Below are 13,939 nucleotides of genomic sequence, written 5' to 3' on the forward strand. Positions count from 1 at the left end.
GGAGATTGAAGGAATAAGGCAAATTGCTCTCATACCTTGGAATTCTTCTTGGGGATTGGGTTAGGTGAAGAAAAATCACTAGCTTGACCATGCTTTATAAAAGGATGTCATTTGAAGGTACCATGGGTTGGATCAACATGGAGGTAAGGTCTGGTATAAGGGGAAGATCATAAACTCTGATGAGACTTCCAATACATGACTTCTGATTTGTTTGACTAGGAATTGGGTGCAGGAAGGTGCAGTTGCTTGATCTCAACTCTAGTTTCTTTCAGTTTAACTAGTAATAAAAGCAAAAGCCACAGAAGGATTGTTTAAGGGCTAAATTGGATAGAATATGTAAAGCATCCAGGAGAGTGATTCGTTTATATTTGATGTTTAATAAACCTTAAAACTTATTTACAAGACAATTTGCCGGGGCTGACCAGCAGACCCTGAGCAATGGATGAATGATTACTCTGACACATGATTGCTGTGAAAGAGAGGGCTAAAGGACTGTCTGGATAAAGGAACCAAACAGCCTCAATCGCCTGCCTCTTCAGGCTTTTATTGTAACAGCAGTTTGAGATAGTTTATCCTTTAGATACAATCAGTAGGGTAAGTAATCTTGGGAGGACACATGTGTCTGCAGTGTCCTTTAAGCAAGGACACCTAAAGATTAAGCATAAAGATTCCAGTAAACACCCGAGAGTCTATACGTACACAGACTTGTTTGGAAAGATCAAGGAACAATTAGGGGCAGCTGCCTTCAGCCAAACTTTCATGTTCAGAATGTCTTCCTTACAAACTTTCCAACCAAGTCTCATTTGCTCCCATACAGCAATTAATCATTTAAACTAAACCTGAGATTAAATCATGGTATAGGGTAAGGAAGCAAAAAGTGAGGGAGGCTCTGAGTGAATTTAACAAACAAACCAGAAAACATTAGGAGCATGTCAGAGTCCTCACTTTGTTTTTCTATAAAATACAATGTTTTTTAATAAATTAACAAATCATAAGGGCATGTAGGTCTGTGCTTCCTAAACATTCGTTCTCACTTTTAGAACATCTCAGTCTTAGCCATTGCTAGTATATGATAGAAACAACTATGGGAGGCACCTAACACAGCCTTCTAAAAGCAAAGCATTTTAACTGAGAGTAGTTGTTTTTTTTTGTTGTTGTTGTTTTGTTTTTGACAAAAGTTTTGTTGTTTTGTTTTGTTTTTGATAAAAGAAAACTATTTCTTTTTGTGCTGTGGTCAAAGACAATATAATATTCATTTGTCCTGTGATTGTATTTTCTGTATATTATTGATCTGAGGCAAATAGCACTCAGAGGAGAGAGTGTTTTCTTAGGCTTTGTCCATTCATTTACTAGCAAAAAGAATCAAATTAGCAATTTGGAGATGTGTTCTCCTTTCCACAATTTGTCATGTGAATGGACATTGAAAGAGCATATGCTCCATTGGTCTTAAGAGAATTAACAACAATATATTCTCAATTAAATATGGGTAATCTTGCCCATTTAGTATTTATGAGGTTCATGGGAAATATCACTGAATGAGAGACAGTTGTCTTCAGGGAGCTTACAGTTCAGCTCTTGTTTATTGACCATCCATAGTGATTCACAGAGCTGATTTACAGTCACAGAAATAGAATCTATAAACCAGTGTTTGTGGAGAAGCAGGCTTCCTCCTGTTAAGAGCAATTCCATATACAAATGTTTGCTGCAATGTAATAAACAGAAGCCTCTTGGAAGAGAAGAAAATTTAACTCTTTTTGTGGGTGGAAATTTGATTATATACTTCTCCCTCAACTCAAAGTGTAGATGGATAAGCTATTTAGAATTTTGAATAGAATGGTTCTTATGAAGTTTAAGACCCACTACCCCAAAATAGCACCTTGACATATTGAATATTTTAAACTGAAGGAGTTTGAGAAAATGGCAGAAACAGGGAGGTCATTCTGACCTTCCCCACATCCTTATCCCTCTCTCCTGAAACGGCTGGAAAACTCTCATATGAGAGGTGCCCTCCCTGTGCTGAGTGGAATGAAAATCCTACTCTCCAGAGACAAAGGGATGCCAAGAAGAATCCTGACAAACAGGCCTTGCTAAGTTTCCCAATTTGCTACACTTACCTCACACTCCTTAATCTGTCACACTCCTACATGACTGCACTCCTCAGCAAACTTAGCATAAAATCATCAGGTCTAACTGTTTTTGGGGGGTTTTCTTTTCCTTATGAAGTCTCTCATGTCACATAAAACTTATATTAAATATATTTGTATGTTTTTATTCTGTTAATCTTTGTCAGTTTAATTTTCAGATCCAGTCACATCACACGAGTGTCAAGGAAAACTTTTTCCTCCCTTATGGTTTATTTCTCCATTTTTTCTTCACCCTTTTTTCCTCCCTTCCGTCCTCCCTTCCTTCCTCCCTCCCTCCCTCTCTTCCTTCCTCCCTTCCTTCTTTCCTTCCTTCCTTCCTTCCTTCCTTCCTTCCTTCCTCCCTCCCTTCCCGCCCCATTCAGGAACCCTGAATGATAATTAGCCAGGGCCTAAAAAGTCACATCTCCTTCGTGTATAGTGAGAGATAAGGTGCATGTTACCGTTCTAAGGGAGTCGGCACAAAGGGCAATGGGGATATAAAAATGAGAATGGAGTGAAACTTGAGTAAAACGAATTAGTAACACAAGTGGACTATTTAACCTTAAAACTTTTACTTCTAGAATCTTGCTATGAATAGATCTTCAATTTTGAGCCTCTATTAGTGGAAATAATGAGGAGATTAAGTAAATACACTTCATACTCACGTGTGAGGTGATGATGGGGAAAATGAGACATTTGGGGGGGCTAGAAATCTGAATCTAGCCATTGCCCCTTTAATTGTCTAGTCCTGCAAGACCTGTTTATAAACCTTCCCCAGATGAAGTTATCAGTGCTGGTTGAGGTCTCAAAGGCCCAGCACATAGGGCTCTTTAAGAACTTGAAAAGGGGACTGGAAAAACCCTTATTTGGGAGACAAAGAACTGGAAAAAGTATAAATAGGGAAAGCTTCCTCCATGTTTTTGCCCAGAAATTTGAAAGACATTTTTCTCTGGGCCTGCATGTAATAATAATAATAATAATAATAATAATAATAATAATAATAATAATAAAAGTGTAACTCCATTTCTCTAAGTGTTGCTTGGTTTTTCTCTGGTCTTCTGTAACATTATTGGTCCCCTGCCTGTGAAACCAACTGTGCTGGACTTTTTGGCCTCTGATGAGTGGACCGGGTTTGGGGGCCAGGGATGCCAGATAGGCCTCCAGGAGGCACTCCTCTGCTGATTTAACAGAATTGAACCAGGGGACTCTGGGCACTCCCGGATCTCAGCCCAGGACCTGGCTGGCATCTGGAGAGAGTGGATGGACACATCTGGACCTCTTGACAGAATCGGTAAGGCAGGGGCCCCAATCAGTCAGGCCCACTCTGAGTGAGTGGAAGGGGAGCTTGATCACCTCCCAGGAAGTCAGATGACTTCTTCAGGTAAATCCATCAGGAATCGGGTGGACTGTTTAAACTCTGAGTGAAGTCTGCTGAAGTGTAGTCTGAGTTCAGGCATGAAAAGTCAAAACTCAGACTGTCTGGTATATGAATGTAAGTGTGAGAGTCTGTGTGAAGCGAAAGCTACTTTGTTCCATTTGGCTGTACACATGAGAGCATTTGGTATCTCTTTCTGTTGTTTAATTTGTTTAAAGATAGGGCAAACCCCGCTTTAGGGGGAGGCCTAATTCTGTATGGTGAAGCTGAATGCTGTGACAGACTGTAGCTGTCCCAAGCAACTGCTAAGAATTCTTTTTCTCAAGGTCATTCTTGCTCTCTATCATGGAGGGAATTAGCCCGCTTAGCTAATGAAATTTCTGTCTATGTTTGTACAGTAGAAAACTTTTAATTTGCTCTTCCCTGATTTATGATTTTGTTATGTTGGGTTAAAAATTTTAAAATTCTAAGGTTAATTTAAAGGTATAAAATTTGTAAAGGTTGCAACCCAGAGAAGTTTAAACAAAGGTTAGACCACTACCCTTTTCTCCCCTGCTAAGGCTTGTTGGGTTAAGATTAGTACATTTTCTCATGGACTGTATAGGGCAAGAGAGAAAGACTGCCAGATTTTTATGACTTTCCTAGGTGATTTCTGTTAACTTTTCATAATCAACTGCTTTGTGGGCTGCCTTTTTCAGCCCTTCTAGCAAGCAGAGAATCATGTGGTCCTAAGACCTGCGACCTGTCTGCCCTTCCTGATAGGTTTACAGTGGGTCTCTGTTAGGGACAGCATCCTCTCTGACTTGGGGAGGAAGAGAGCCTAAAACTGCTCTGGAGCAGATGTGAGATGGGGTGGTGGTGGTGGGATTTGCTGGGTAAGGTGGTAGGCTCTCAGCCTGCTGAGATGGAGGAGCCCTAGGCTGGGGGATGGGGTGATGGTCAGAGAGATCAAAAGTGTAAAGGAGGAGGAGGATTTAAGATCCTCTGGAGCAGTGGTTTTCAACCTTTTTAATGCCACGACCCTTTAATACAGTTCCTCATGTTGTGGTGACCCCCAACCATAAAATTATTTTCGTTGCTACTTCATAACTGTAATTTTGCTACTGTTATGAATCGTAATGTAAATATCTGTGTTTTCTGATGGTCTTAGGTGACCCTGCTAGCAGTTCTCGACCCACAGGTTGAGCAAAATTACAGTTATGAAGTAGCAACGAAAATAATTTTATGGTTGGGGGTCACCACAACATGAGGAACTGTATTAAAGGGTTGCGGCGTTAGAAAGGTTGAGAACCACTGCTCTAGAGGCTTAGAGTAAAGAAGGAAAAGTCTGGGAGGGAGAGAAGCTGTTACAGAGAGAAGGATGTGTCCTTAAGTGTAAAAAGCCTAAATATACAGGATCTCAAATCACTTACCTTGTTTCCCCTGCTAAGGACAGAGTAAATAGTTAATGCAGAAAGGGGGCGGGGTGTGTCAGTGGGGAGATCAGGAAGAGATAGTTTTTTTTTTTTTAATTTTTGCTTATCTGAGCTATGCTGAACTCAAGGCCACAAGCTTTCTGCAAAGCACAATAAATCTTTCTCTGCCCCATTTTATTCTCTTAACCCCTCCAATACATATAGATAAAATCTCATAATATTTTATTGGTCATACTAGAAAAAAAATAATTCTATAGTCAAGACCAAATCCCAAGGTTATCCTATCTAATAAAAGAGTAATATGCAAATTAACCATCACTCCGCTACACCCACAAGCCACACCCATCAGCCACGCTCACCAGCCAATCAGGAACGAATATGCAAATAAGCCCAACCAAGATGGCTACGGCCACAGAGAGCAGGAGGGAGGCTTGGGTTTTCCCAGCAATAGAGGAAGCCAAGCTTTCCGCCTGCCCTTGCTGGCCTAGGCCTCCACTCAAGGCTACAAAGTTTCAATGATAGAAGATACATAAATCCCAACAGAAATAGCTGCCGCCAGGGAGCAAGTAGAAGGCTTGGCTCCACTCTAGGCTACAAAGTTTCAATTGTAGAAGATAAATAAACCCCAGATACCAGGGCCTCCGCTTGGGTCATGGGGGGTGTGGCCGGCCTGCAAACCACCACAGGCCCCTCACCCAGGCTGCCCCATGCCCCAAGGGAACCCCCACCCTGATCTGGGACACCCTTCAGAGCAAACCAGCTGGCCCCCACCCGTGCACCAGGCCTCTATCCTATCTAATAAAAGAGTAATATGCAGATTGACCATCACTCCAACACACAAGATGGCTGCCCCCATGTGGTCAAAGATCCTGCCCCCATGTGGACACAAGATGGCCACCACAAGATGGCCAGCAAGGGAGGGAAGTTGGGAGGGACCAGGCCTGCAAGGGAGGGCAGTTGGGGGCAATCAAGCCTGGAGAGAGGACAGTTAGGGGTGACCAAGCCGGCAGAAAAGGGAAGTTGGGAGTGACCAGGCCTGCAGGGAAAGGCAGTTGGGAGGGACCAGGCCTGCAGGGGAGGGCAGTTAGGGGTGACCAGGCCTTCAGGGGAGGGCAGTTAGGGGTGACCAGGCCTGCAGGGGAGGGCAGTTAGGGGCAAATAGGCTGGAAGGGGAGCAGTTAGGCATCAATCAGGCTGGCAGGGGAGTGGTTAGGGGGTGATCAGGCTGGCAGGCAGAAGCGGTAAGGGGCAATCAGGAAGGCAGGCAGGCGAGCAGTTGGGAGCCAGCGGTCCTGGATTGTGAGAGGGATGTCCGACTGCCCATTTAGGCGTGATCCCTTCAGGATCTGGCTTAAACGGGCAGTCAGACATCCCTCGAGGGGTCCCAGATTGGAGAGGGTGCCGGGTGGTCTGAGGGACACCGCCCCCCCCCCCATGCACGAATTTCGTGCACCGGGCTGCTAGTTAAGGTATAATAAAAAATTTAAATAAAACTATTTAAAAGGCTCAGAAAATTTATCTACATAAAAATAAGCCGAAACAGAAGGCCATAACAGAAAACTAACATAATATAAAATGTTACACATTTTAATTTGCCTGCTCTTAGTTTGTTAAAGGTGTATTTTCTTGTAAGCAAAAGTATATTTAAAGTGTGTTCATAAATGTTAATCTAAGAAATGCTGACTGTTTATGTTTGGTAAGCATTAAAGGATTAAGGTTTCTAAGAATAAGGGATTCTAATACAATTTAAAGAAAAAATAAAGAGAAGGCCAATACAAGTTACTGAAAATAAAAATACTTAATAGGAAGTCTGAGGCATGGCTATATATATATATAGCCTTGTTTCCCCTGCTAAGGACAGAGTAAATAGTTAATGCAGAAAGGGGGCGGGGTGTGTCAGTGGGGAGATCAGGAAGAGATAGTTTTTTTTTTTTTAATTTTTGCTTATCTGAGCTATGCTGAACTCAAGGCCACAAGCTTTCTGCAAAGCACAATAAATCTTTCTCTGCCCCATTTTATTCTCTTAACCCCTCCAATACATATAGATAAAATCTCATAATATTTTATTGGTCATACTATATATATATATATGACATAGAAAGAAGGCTTAAAGGCTAATTTGAAAGTATAACATTTGTAAAGATTATGTATATTAAAAAAAAGAGAAATGTTAAAAGGAAATCCAACTAGTATTATTATAATCATCTATTCATGAACCCTGTCTACCCTGGTTATATATTATGTATGTCTTGTTTGGCTTGCCATTTTCAGTTATTTATTAGGATCCTCCTACAAGGCATAACTTGGTCTTTCCCTTCCTCCCTCACTCCTGATCCTGACAGCATCTGTGACTGGATTGAAGATTGGATTGAAGATCTTTTCTTTCAGGAGGCCCTCCAGGCTCTCAGTCCATAAGAAATTTCCCTGCACACCCTTGTCATCCTCTGCTTTCTTTTCCAGTCCAACTAAGAGTAATTTTTCTCCACAGGTCGGACCGCAGCCTCCGGGAGGGAGGACTGCTACAGCGGCAGTCTGTAGTTTTCTCCGAAACTCCTGCTGTTTCTATTTCTACTCTCTGTGGGAATTATCTTCCTCTGCTTCACAATAGGAGGGGGAGCCAGCACGGCCAAGACACCCAGTTGGCGGGGATGGGCAGATACCCTGTTCTTACTTACAAAGAAACCTGTGGGAAAAGTCAAGGTTGCTGCCTGGAAAGAGGATGGGCAGCATAGTAGGCCCTGAAGCCCAAGCCACCACTGCAGGAGCGCTTTTCTATGTGCAAACTATCTCTCTCTGCAGCCCCAGCTGTGTTTGGCTTGCCACTAGGAGCCAAGCAGTGGTGAAAGACAGGGATGGCAAGGCCCTATAACCAGTAAACAGGGTTAACTGGAGAGGGCAGAGGGAAGGCATTCTCCCTGAATAAGAGAGCTAAGAGTGGCCAGGACTTTCAGACTCTCCCAGAGAGGAGGAGTCTTGACTGAGGGACTGGCCAAGACCCTGTTAGGTTAGGTGGACTGGAGGCTGCATGTTGAACTTGTAGACTGCAGTTTGCTGGGCAGATGTGCGAGCCCAGTTGTATAGGGGTTAAGCTGCCTGTGTACAGCAAAACAACTTTCTCCCATGCCAGAATACATTCTAGGGAGATTGGACAGACTGTTTGCAGTTAGAGTAAAGAAGGATGGTCTCCCGCACACAGTCGTACAGATGTCCAGTGTGACCAGTGAAGAGGAGCCAATGGCACTTAATAGATAACTTACAGAAAAGTTACATGATGAAAGTGACTTACAGAAAACTACATGATGAACTTAATTGGTGCCTTATCCATGGACCTGACTCCAGAGAGTCAAGGACAGTTTACTTTTGCATAAAAGGGTCTATAGTGAAATTTAGTCACCCTCCCTCAGAGGTGTTTTGCATAGCTTTACCATGTGTCATGTTTAATAGCAAGGGATATGGCTACCTGCGGTGACCACAGTACCAATATTATGTTTCATTATGTTAATAATATTGTATTAACCTTTAATTATCTTGTAGATTCGAATGCAGCTACCACCAATTACTATAGACCTATGTTGGTCTACAGACTTTAGTAGACTTTAGAAGTAACTGGTAAGTGTCCAGTTTCCCACACTAAGCCCATTGGTATGGCCATATATTAGCTATCCTAGAAAGGCATTACACATTTTAAATTTCTTCTTGTCACTTAAAGACAGTTACTGTTTTGTTATAATACATTTAGAAAAATATTACTCTGAAGAGTCCATAGAAAAGACTGGCAAGAAAAATCAGAAGATCTTAAAGCAGGTCAGTATATTTTTCTCCTGATATAATTCCTCCGAAATTTGGCAATACTTAATAAATAAATCATGACAATACATTCCTTTGCATAAATTCAGTAAGACCAGTTTCCAATAGTGGTTTTATTGACTGAAAACTTTGACTGGAATATCATGTTTAAAGAGCCCTGACTTGAAGCCAATAGGAGTGCCACGGAGAAAGCCTGGTATCCTGCTTGGTAGCCCTGAAAATAGCTAGCGCTGGAGTGTCAGGCCCATACCCTACCATCACTGGTGGTTTGGTCAGAAGGGGAGCAACGAGGACTCCTTTGCATCCCTGCGGAACCCCCATGCACTCTGGGCCACGATGAGTAGGAGGGCTGCTGAGATGGGCCTTAAAGCCTAAGGTGTGGGCCTGGGCGGAGTCACTACAGGTAAGGAATTCACCTAACCCAGCAGATACTGCAGGCAGGCCTGACGGCAGCTGGATGGCTTGGTTTCCCGGCCCTATGGGGCACATTAAGATTCAATCATGAAATTCCGGCAAGGTAGTCAGTTACCATTGTTGTTGTGTTTATGCAAACAATCAGGGCAAATTGAATACAATAGATAAAATGGTCTTAATTTAGCTCTTTTAATAAACATTAGGGTAATTTTAAGGAGAAAAATTCTATTTCAATAGAAGTTATTAGAACTGAAATGTTTTCTTTCCCTTCCACCAGACCATTTTTTGCAACTATTACTATTCTAATTGCTCAATAATACTAAATTTTATAATACAGTTTGTCTCTGCCAGGTCACAAGCCCACCTCCTTCTGTGCCCAGGCCTCATCGTCCCTCTGACAACAGCAAGGATCTCTTGGCTCTGAGGGAAAACTCCATCCCCCTTCAGCTTAGAAGTAGTCAGAGGAACCCACCAACGTCCATTTTGCCTGAAAGAATTCAGAGCCAGGATCCCTGAGGGAATATATTAGGCAGTTAGACAGACATGAGCAGAGCAAGGACTATGGGCCAACTGAAGAAGAAATAGATAGAACCTTGAAACGTACTTCTCACCACTCCAACTGCTCTGAACCCAGAAATAAAGAAACCTGTGCAGACTCCCTCTCTCTTCCTGTAAGAGAGCCAACAGGTTTAGAATAGCTAATAGATAGAATTAGTAAGCTCTAGATGTTATTCCAGACCAGATTTCTGGACTACCATCACAATCCCTTGGGTAATAAAGATAAAAGAGACTTGAGCAGCTAAACACCCTATTCCCTAAATCCCCAAGTCTTCTACTGAATCCCCAAGGCTGAAAAATCATCTTGAGGATCAAAACAGGGAGGGGGGTGATGGGGATAATGAAACATTTTGGGGGGCTAGCAATCTGAATCTAGCCACTGCTCCTTTAATTGTCTGGTCCTGCAAGACCTGTTTATAAACCTTCCCCAGACAAAGTTATCAGTGCTGGCGCCAGGCCAGGCCTTTGGTTGATGTCTCAAAGCCCCAGCACATATAGCTCTTTAAGAACTTGCAAAGGGGACTGGAAAAACCCTTATTTGGGAGATAAAGAACTGGGAAAAGTATAAATAGGGAAAGCTTCCTCCATGTTTTTACCCAGAAATTTGAAAGACATTTTTCTCTGAGCCCACACGTAATAATAATAAAGTGTAACTCCATTTCTCTAAGCATTGCTTGGTTTTTCTCCAGTCTTCTATAACAGTGACATGTTAAAAACATCAAGAGGGAAAAACTCTGAAAAAGAAGCAATGTTTAGGGTGGGCATTTGATTTTTTTTGGTGTTTTTTTTTTTTTTTTGGTGGGGGGGTGCTTTGTAGAGGAGGAACAAAATCCTCTTTCTCTACCTCCTAAGTTCTATGGCTGGGCCTTAAAATAAAATTGACAAAAGACATATAAAGATCAGGGGGAAAGGTCTTACTTACATATATATGCATTGGAGTTTGAAAACAAAAAAGTGACAGAATGAGGTGGTCAGATGAATGATGCTTATATACCACTAGTGGCCTGGTGCACAAAATTCTTGCACAGGGGGCATTGTCCCTCAGCCCGGCCTGCACCCTCTCACAATCCAGGACCACTGGCTCCTAACCGCTCACCTGCCTGCCTGCCTGATCTCCCCTAAGCATTCTGTCTGCCAGCCTGCTTGCACCCAACTGCCCCACCCACTGGCCTTTTCACCCTCAACTGCCACCCCCCTGCTGGTCTGATTGCCCCCAATTGTACCCCCTGCCGGCCTGCTTGCCGCCTACTGCCCGCCTGCTGGCCTGCTCACCTCCTACTGCCCCCCCTGCTGGCCTGTTTGGCCCCAACTGCCCCCCCCCCCACTGGCCTGCTCGGCCCCAACTGCCCCCCCTGCTGGCATGCTTGCCCAAAACTTCCCCTGAGTATATTTTGCAATGTGTATGTTTAAAAAAATGATTTTATTAATTTTAGATAGCGAGGAAAGGAGAGGGATAGAGAGATAGAAACTTTAATGAGAGAGAAACACTGATGGGCTGCCTCCTGCATGGCCCCTACAGGGCATTGAGCCCACAACCCAAGCATGTGCCCTGACTGGGAATCAAACCAGGGACCTCTTGGTTCAAGTATTGATGCTCAACCACTGAGCCATATATGCCGGGGACAGTGAGTATTTTTATTCATACTGCAAGCTGATGATACAGACATAGACCACTCTGTATCTGAAATCACAGAAATGAAATTGCTTGAGGCCTTTCTCTAATTCTGGGTTAACTAAACCATAACATCCACATTGAAATGGTGTGTGTGATTATGCACACTAACTGCAGGTTTTCCATCAGGTTTACCACTCCCATGGGAACTTTAAATCTCACTGTAGCCAGTCTCTAATTTCTTCTACTTTCTATTCTGTTCATAAGTGCAACTTGGGATTCAAAGCAGAAAGACATTAGCAAGGCTTGGGGGTTTATAACTCCATCTTTGAGGATGAAACAAATTAGCAGTCAAATCCTTTGTGTAGATCATTGTATCATCATCAAGATTAGATAAATTATAAAAAAATTAAAATATTTTTAAATTTAATTATAGGAGGTGTGTATGTAAGATAGGTAGGAAAAGAGCTATTTAGACATGAAACATAAAACAAGGATAAGTGCACAAAAGACATATAGAACTATAGCAAGAATCTGTGGTAGGTCCTGCCCAGTGTTTCAAAGCCACTAAGTCCTCCTAAGGCCTGGAGTGCACACACACACACACACACACACACACACACACACGTGCACACACACACTGTATTTGCCTTCTAATGCCACATAATAAATTGCCATACACTTAGCAACTTACAACACTAATTTATGATTTCACAGTTCCCATGAGTCAACAGTCTGGCATGTTTTAGTTGGATTCCCTGCTTAGTGTCTCTCATGGCTGAACTCACAATCTCAGCTGACTGTATCTTCATCTGGAAATTCAACTTGGGAAATCCACTTCCAAGCTTTCTCAGATGCTTGGCAGAATTCATCTTCTTGTAGCTGTCTGACTGAGGTCCCCATTTTCCTGCAAGATGTTGACCAAGGATCACTCTTAGCTCCTAGAGGCTGCTTTCCACAGCCCAGAGGGCTTCTTCCATAGGTCTCTCCACAACATGGCAGCTTATTTCTTTGCAGACAGCCTATGGGCTCACTGAATTGGGTCAGGCCCACCCAGAATAATTTCCCTTTGAATGAACTGAAAGCCAACCATTAGGGACCTTAATTATATCTGTAAGATTTTTTTCACCTGTGTCATTTAATGTAACTTAATTATAAGATTGATATCTCACCATAATCTGCCTGCACTCCAGGAGAGAATTTTATGAAGCATGTAAAACAGGGGACAGGAATTTGGGGAAGCTGTCTTAGAATGAACTCCAGTATTTATAGCCTTTGTCTCAATACACATATTCTAACCTGGTTTGCATTCTGCCTCACAACCTATTCTTTATTTTTACAAGCTCAAGTCCATTATGATTTCACTATATTTCTCATCTTTGGTCTTCAATTTCTGTGTCACTACTTGTGATGTCTCATGGCCTAGGCTGCTGTTGTTGCTTTACTTGGAGACATTACTTGGCCTTTTATACTTGTTCAGTTTCTAGGTCAACCTACAACCCTTTAACAACAATAATGGCAGCAAGAACAATAACAACAGAAAACATGAGAAGATGCCATACACGCAGAATAGTTCAAAGTGATTGCATGTGTATGTTACATGTCTACCATTTCTTCTCGTTGGGGGATTGACTTAGGCATTCAACCAAACCAAGCAGGGAAGTCCTATTTTTAAAGTATGGAGAAGTGTTATCTTACTTTTAAAAATAATTTTCTTGTGTAAGAGTTAATGACTGTACCACTTTGGAAATCAGTTTGGATGTCTCCCATGCCTCAACAATTCCATTCTTAGTTATACAGCCCAAAGAATTGAAAATGGGTGCTTAAACCAAACCTTTTACATGAATGTTTATAGTATCATGTTCACAATAACCAAAAGGTGAAAACAACCCAAAATGCCCATCAATTGATGAATGGATAAACAAAATGTGTTATATTTACTGAATGAAATGTTAGTTCACTAACATTTAATGTTAAAAGAAATAAATAAAATTATGATATAAGCTACAACATGGATGAAATGTAGAAACATTATATTTTAATAATTTCATCATATTTTCATAGGTAAAAGAAGCCAGATACAAAATATTGCATTTCCATTTATCTAAAATAACCACATAGGCAAATCTTTAAAGACAAAATGGATTAGAGAAATAGAAAACATAAAAAGCATATGGTAGGTTATGTTGAGATTTCTTTCGGTGGTGATAAAAATGTTCTGAAATTGCTGTGGTGGTGGTTATACATGTGTGTGAATATACTAAAAATAATTGCACTGGGGACTTTAAATGGGTGAATTGTATGGTATATAACATATATCTCAGTAACACAGTTAATATAAAGAGTTAATAACTGCTAAAACTGTTAGGTAAACAGTGATGAAGCATGAACCCTTTTCTCAAAGCCTAAGTAAAAAAAGAGCCTCATTTATAACAAAGTGACTTATCCTTGGCCAAGTCTTTTTCATATACTAAAAATATGTTTTTCTTTAGTTTTTGATCTGAGGACCTTCAGTGAATTTATGTTGTCCCTTAGTCAGATTAAGAGAGCTCTCTGGGAGGTATATGTGTGGGCTTTGATCATGGACTCTAGAGAGAACAGTAACTCACCATTGCTCTTGGAGATTATTTACTTG

This window comes from Plecotus auritus (genome assembly GCF_963455305.1).
Source record: "Plecotus auritus genome assembly, chromosome: 2".
In the NCBI taxonomy this organism is placed as follows: domain Eukaryota; kingdom Metazoa; phylum Chordata; class Mammalia; order Chiroptera; family Vespertilionidae; genus Plecotus; species Plecotus auritus.